At 33.2% G+C, this 7,604-nt stretch overlaps 1 long non-coding RNA gene across 1 annotated transcript; it reads left to right on the top strand.

Moving 5' to 3' along the window:
• The first annotated feature begins 6,576 nt into the window (after positions 1–6,576).
• LOC114935459 (uncharacterized) lies at positions 6,577–7,530 on the top strand. The gene is made up of 3 exons (XR_003820491.2): positions 6,577–6,698; positions 6,774–6,927; positions 7,147–7,530. It is a non-coding gene; the product is annotated as an uncharacterized LOC114935459 (long non-coding RNA).
• Positions 7,531–7,604: the final 74 nt, after the last annotated feature.

Genomic DNA, 7,604 nt, shown 5'->3' with positions numbered 1-7,604 from the left:
TATTCTTATTATTATATAATTCCTTAAATAATTCTTGTTTGTTAATTTCTTTTATCTTCACTTAACTACAATTGAAAAAATTTGTAATTAAATTTTGTCAGCTGACGTCATGATGAATATATTAAATATATATATTATACTTATTATACAAATAAATTAACCGGTTACAAATGTAGAAAATATATTCACATCGCAAACAATTTACAAGAAATATAATTTTTCAATAATAATATGACAGTTGCTCCAACAAATTAATAGAATTTTTGCGATCTTTGCCCATAGAACATAAAACATAAAGCACAGAATGCTCCCTGCTAGTGTCCATCAGAAAAGCGAAAGATGATTGGCTGTCGTGTCGACTTCTGTCGCGCGTAAGGCCGGGTCTACAATAGGTGTAGTAAGCTCTAAGCCTCAAAAAATTGATTAATCACAGTCGACTATTCCTCTCATTCTTGATTGTGATTGGTGAATTTTTTAAAGCTTAAAGCTTGCTACACCTGTTGTAGATCCGGCCTAATGCGTCGAAGCGCTATTAGCTAGAGCCCTAGTACTTTGCGCATGCGCACTATAATTATAAAATTATTTATTGCAAATAATAAAAAAATTATTAACTCACAAACAATTATATTGATATATTTGTAAATCACAAACAATTTCCTATCGATTACAATTGTTAGTTATTACAAAATCTGTTTATTACTAGAAAGTATCGGCTAACTTTACGATTAAAAAAAAATTATTAATTACAAAAAACCTAATTTGTCACAAACGTTAAAAATAAACTCACAATTAGTCACAAACGATTTACAAACGAAATATATTCAGAAAAAGTAAAAATAATTATATTTTATAATTTTTGTCGGCTAGCTTCATGTAGGTCCGCTTTACACGACACCATTAATCGGGTTTAAGAACATCCATAGTTGTAAAACTAGCCAATTACAGCCATTCCCCTGCAGAATGAAACGGCTGTGATTGGCCAGTCTTACAACTGGATGTTATTAAATCCGATTAAGGGTGCCGTGTAAACGTACTTATTGTTATTGGAATGTAGGAAATATTTTTAAAAAATTAAAAAGGATAAAACTTTTGCTTTATGTTTATTATTGTAACAAAATACTCGCGAATCCATCAAAAACTAGATAAATATTTTCTAACTAAAAATAAACTTAGATTATTTTTTTACAACAAAAAAATTATTTTATATAAAGCGCAGTTTTCATTGACGCTAGAAACCAGCGTCAAACGAAGATTACGTGACTAAATTTGTTGCTTGTCTAATGGAGTAATGGCAAAATATGCGCGTTGTGAACCGCCGATAAAATTGAGAATATAATGGCTTACAGGCAGAAATATCGTGCATGGATGACAGAACGTGCGAGGCAGGTGAATAATGTTAAAAAAACAACTCTTTCTTCTTCTTCGTTTATTGCTAATTACAATTACTGTTGAATTCGTGGCACACTGAAAAAGCTGAAACGGTCTGAACTTTATTTCCCACTATATTTTCTTGACGCCGAATCTAGAGAAAGTCTAGTGATTTTAATTTGACGCTGGTTTCTAGCGTCCATGAAATTGCACCTTAAGACTTATGTCATAGAATACTAAATGATAAAATGAGTTTGTTCGGAAAAACGCTGATAAATACGCTCAAAGTGCTAAAAGAATGATTCTTGAACGTACCTCATGTATAATACTTTTTTTTTATGTACTAAGTGCAGTTTTCATTGACGCTAGCACAGATTAATAGACAGATCGCCAAAGGCCTGTCTAAAGAGGAGACCGTCATTTTTGCTCCTTGCCGACACACTTTGCCCCTGGTTCGAGTCCAGGCTAATAAAATTCTTTGATTTTACCAAAAAACTTTGCCTCTGGTGCGAGTTCAGACTAAAATCTTTTTATTTTACACGTATAATCAAAGTTTTTTGGTAAAATTAAAGGATTTTATTAATCTGGACTCGAACCAGGGGCAAAGTGTGTCGGTAAGAGGCAAAAAGTGACGGTTTCCTCTTTAGACAAACCTTTGGCGATCTGTCTATTAATTTGTGGTTGTGAGACGGGCCGAGTTTTTTCGCGCATGCGCGGCCATAATGACGGTTAGGGTGCGATTCCATGATACGGAAATCGACGTGCGGAACAGAGAATGCGTGAATTGAACAGCCAATCAGCGCTCTTCCGCATTTTTTTGTACCTTTTCTGTATACGTTTGCGTGTATGCGTTGCGTTACTCTAGCTAACCTGCAAAATTAGAATTAAAAGTGTCCTTTGACGAGTTAAGACGTGTTTTGTCTGAAAAATTGTTTTCCTTTGTTCCATTATACGGGAATTTAAAACTTCTTGCAACTTCTTTGTTTTAATAGTTTCTTGCAACATAATTTGTTATCCATTTTTAATCTTTGCTTCAAAACTCTAGACACATCAATAATAATGACATATAATTTGGTGTGCCCTGTGCACATGATACGGAAAAAATTACCAAAAATGCGTCATAGGATTCAAAAACAATTTTTATATTATAATTTTAAATTAAATGTATTTAATACTGTCGCAATAATATTTATTTCAATATTTTAAATATTATACTTGAATAAAATTAACAAATATTACTGTTTCGATAAAATACTTATTTTTTTAATTATGTATTTATTTCCTGGAACGCGTCATTTTCATGTCTTTGACGCACTGTGTGCACAGGGCACAGAAAAATATGCGGGATAGAAAAATGCGGAAGAGCGTTGATTGACTGTTCAATTCACGCATTCTCTGTTCCGCACGTTGATTTCCGTATTATGGGATCGCACCCTTAAGTGGAGAGCATACACTTTTGCATAAGCGCATAAGCATAAACATAAGAATCTTGGTCTATAAACATATGCCTAAAAAATTCAACCAATCGAATTTCTTCAATTGAATTTCTTATGCATACATTTATAGACCAATCAAGATTCTCATGTTTGCGCTTATGCGCCTATGCAAAAGTGTGTGCTCCCCGTTTTGCTCTTGTACTCTGTACTTCTGCTGCCATTGAGTACGTTTACACGACACTCTTAAGGGCCTTCTACAATGGAGTATCGTAGGCTGTAGTAGTAAGAAATTGACAAACCACAGTCGATTATTTCAAAAATAATCGATTGTGATAGGTCAATTTCTTACGACTACCACCTACGATACTCCATTGTAGAACGGCCTTAAGGGTGCCGTGTAAACGTACTCAAGCTGGAGTCTCATGGAGCAGATTGCGCGGAAGCGGAATTAGCGGATCACCAATCATGAGATTATTCTGATAGAGCCCTTGCAAAGATTCTGTTGAAACAGTCCTGTAATTCATGATCCGCTGATTCCGCTTCCGCGCATTCCGCTCCATGGGACTCCAACTTCATTGTAGACCCCGCTTTAAAGTGCAATTTCACGTGCCGCTAAAACAAGTGATTGAAGCGACAGATTTGTCGCTCGTAATCCAGCATCAACAATTTTGTAGTTTGAATCAGTTCAACTACAAAGCATTTACTGCTTAAACGCTTAAAGATGCCTTTTCACGAGCCGTTGAAACCGATTGTTTGAGCAACAAAATGATCATGTAACAACTTTTGTCGCTGAACTAAACAGCGATAATTTTTGTACATAAAAAGGATAACAGCGCGATAGAATTGATAAAGTTAAACGTTTCAGCAGTCAATGCTTTGTAGTTGAACTGATTCAAACTACAAAATTGTTGATGCTGGATTACGAGCGACAACTGATCGCGAAGAACGTTATCAGAGAGAGTGCATCCGAATACGCGTCACTTATCGTGTTAACGAAAAAGAAAACCGGGAAGTTAAGAATGTGCGTAGACTTTAGGAAGCTCAATAAAGTCACAACGCGTGATCATTTTCCACTTCCGTTAATCGAGGATCAGCTAGACTTGCTGGAGAATAAGAAATATTTTTCTACGCTCGATATTAAGGACGGATTTTTCCATATAAAAATGCATGAAGAATCAATTAAATATACTTCGTTCGTTACGCCGTTCGGGCAATACAAATATTTAAGAATGCCTATATTAATAAAAATTACAATATATTAAGTGAAAAGAATTTTAAGAAATGAATAAAAATGTATATTTGTCACCTTAACGTTCCGCTTTTCCGTGCAAATAGTGCTCCATGTAATATAAGGCAATCAAAACAGACGGAACGAGCGCGTCAAATCATTGTCAATGTGAACACAGTATTCCATCAAATTTCGGAGTCGATTGAAGAAGAAAGTTTTTATATATTTCAATTGTTTTATTATTTTAAAAATAACAATATAATATTAAGCACAATATCATGGATTCAAACATCATGTTGATGATTATTATGAAGTATCTTATACAAGCACGGGATGAACCAATAATAAGATATGCAGAGATAACTATGAAAAAAGTTATTTCAATGTATATTTTATATTTGCGTTATAAGAAACTGCAAGAAGACAAAAGAAACCGTAAAATATGGGTCTTGTGTAAGTTCTGATTGAGTATTAGACTGTGAAGCTCCTTTTCATGTTGCACACTTTCAGTTTGATATATATATATGTCTCTTTTCTTTAACATAAATAAATAAACAACTAAAATTATTGCAAAATGACTCAATTGATTGTTCTGGAGGTCGATTGTGTATCTTGGGTGAGTTTGCTCACGAGATGAAAATTACAAAAGTGAAAAGATTTACTAGATATCGACAAATGAAACCGTGGGTACTCTAGTAAATTTCCTCACTTTTGTAATTTTCACCTCGTGAGCAACTCACCCAAAATACACAATCGACCTCCTGACATACTATACGTACTCATAGTAACCACAGCATTGCTGTCAACATTTATAAGATCTGTAGTTTCATCGTATGTTTTGAAACAATGGTGGTTCAAAATTATTCCACATGATCCCCTGAAAATAAAACCTCAATAGCCACACTTTGTTGCCTGTTAGGCTGGAGTCCCATGGAGCGGATTACGCGGAAGCAGAACAAGCGGATCGCCAATCACAGAATCATTCCGATGGAGCTCATCGATATATAAGTTCTATCGGAACGATTCCGTGATTGGCGATCCGCTGGTTCCGCTTCCGCATAATCCGCTCCATGGGATACCGGCCTGAATAAATGCAATCGTTTAATTATCTTTATTTCACTTAAAATGAGGTTATGACTTTGCAATAGGTGTTAATAATTTGTTATTCTGTAATTTTATATCTATATCAAAAGTGTGTAAATTACAGAAACTTTTCTCTAAAAATAACAAGCTACTATATCTTTACTGAATACTAAAAAGAATTCAAATACTTACAGGACCATTCATTTATAAAATTTTTATTTTCTATATACTTTTGAATCCACGTGCACACACGGTAACGGATTTCGCGGATTCCGCTCAAATGTGCGGAAAATAACGACTCAATTTGCGGAAACGCGGAATAGTTACTTTTCTAATTAAATTCTCTTCCGCGTTTTCGCGTTTCATGTAATGACACCCTTATGTCCCATAAAGTGGAAAACGCGGAAGTGCAATTGGCGCTGGCCAATCACAAGATTCTTTCCCATAGATCTTTTTGTTGTCTCTATCGGAACAGTGTATATTATTGGCTCACACAAATTACGCTTCCATGTTTTCCGCTACATGGGACATAGGAAATACAAATTTATACGGATCGGATTCACATATATACCCGTCAAAAAATTATGAATTCCATACATAACCTTCGAAACAACAATTGTCAATATGGATTCTAAAAAATTGTTTATTATTATATGCGGGTTATTAAATAAATTAAAACAAAGTTGGTGTATATTTAAAAAGAATGAATTAGGCCGCAAGATTGTAAAATTATATTTGTTGTATATAATTGCAAAAAGAAATAAAAATATTAAGAAAAGACAGAAATATTGGGTGCGACCTATATTTAGCTTAGAAAGAAGATTCCAACTTCCGTATAAGTATTAGAACCTCAAACTTCCGTATAAGTATTAGAACCTCAAACTTCCGTATAAGTATTAGAACCTCAAACTTTCGTATAAGTATTAAATTTATATTTTATAAAGAAGTTGTTTAATATAATATTGCAATAACATATAAAATTATTAATTTAAGATTTAATTTATTTAAAATTTTAATATTTTTTAATAATATTCTTACGGATATCTGCTGAACTTTCGACATTTTTACACATATACACAAGTAATTCCGCAGTTCTGTACAATAAATGCGTATAAAATAGAAACTTGCGGATAAAAATCGGCGGAACGAATAGAAAGCAGGTCGAACCAATCACGAGCGTTCCGCCAATTCCGGATTGCGCATACGTTCCGTACCATGTAACCGCGCCATTAGTGTATTTGAACTGATCAGCCAATGACTGAACCAATTTACTAGTAATTTACTATTTGATACGCGTATCAAGTGCTTGATGTAAACTAGGCTATTGGCTACACATTTCTCGGTCCGAGAACTCGGTCGATTGGGTTCTGGATGCCTAGTGTCACGCCTAACCTTTTAGCGTCCAATGAGTACACGCTGCCCTTAAAGCCTTGTGTGCACGATACTAGAAATTGCTCCGAGAACTCGGACACAGTATATGTATAACCAGTAGCGTCACTCAAGAAAAATAGCGTCGGAGAAATGCTACGGCGCATGCGTTGGATTACTATCCACAATATGGTGTACAGTGAGTTGTAAACACAGTAAGTAGTGGTTGTGTTTATCAAAATAAATATAGCCTATTAATGAATTCAAGTTAATTAAAGGACTCTGTTAAGTTTTAGGTCTGAAAATATTTTTAAAAAACATTGTTATAATAATGGAACGTCGCGTAGTTGTTGGTGGTTTCACGTGCGCAATACAAGATTGCAATGAAAATTCCGGCTCCAGTCGTCACTTGAGCTTTTTTCGCTTTCCATCTCATCCAGAAAGGTATTAATTGTTTGACAATTTCCTATATACGTATATATAAAATTTAATTGTTTCTAAAATTACAATAACATTTATTCTAGAGCACAATTGCTACATATACATATATATGTGTGTGTGTTAAAGATGCAGAAAATGTCTAATTTTTGTTTTTTCTAAACATTATAATATTAAAAATATTAATAAAAAGTGTTTTATTTTATAATTAATATTGTTTTCTAGGTGACTGAATTCCTGTTCAATTATTCAACACATACCTATCCACAAAATGGAGCTTATCTTATAAGTATTCATACGTATTCATAATAACAAGACAGAAATCAATTTAAGTACATTAAACAGATAAACAATAATACACCTGATAATATAAAACAAATTAGTCTTTTATAACCAATTGTAAATTACATAGAATTGTTATATACATTTATTTATTATCAATTTTTATATACATCTAAAATTTGAGATTTCGTATTTTTGAAGAGTATAACAAAAAATTGGAATCATTGATCACGAATTTATCGTAATTTTACACATTATATACATTTCAATTGTAAATAATCTAAATGTACATCAATATGTTTATAAATAAAATGGCAATAATAAATATGTTACTTGTTTAATATAAATAATTCATTAAATAATACACAAACATAATAAAAAAATAATTTATTAAATAACAC

This window comes from Nylanderia fulva, unplaced genomic scaffold, assembly GCF_048542155.1.
Source record: "Nylanderia fulva isolate GAGA-0341 unplaced genomic scaffold, ASM4854215v1 Scaffold182, whole genome shotgun sequence".
Classification (NCBI taxonomy): Eukaryota; Metazoa; Arthropoda; class Insecta; order Hymenoptera; family Formicidae; genus Nylanderia; species Nylanderia fulva.
The sequence above is the reverse complement of the archived record's forward strand: the minus strand, read 5'-3'. Positions and strand labels throughout refer to the sequence as shown.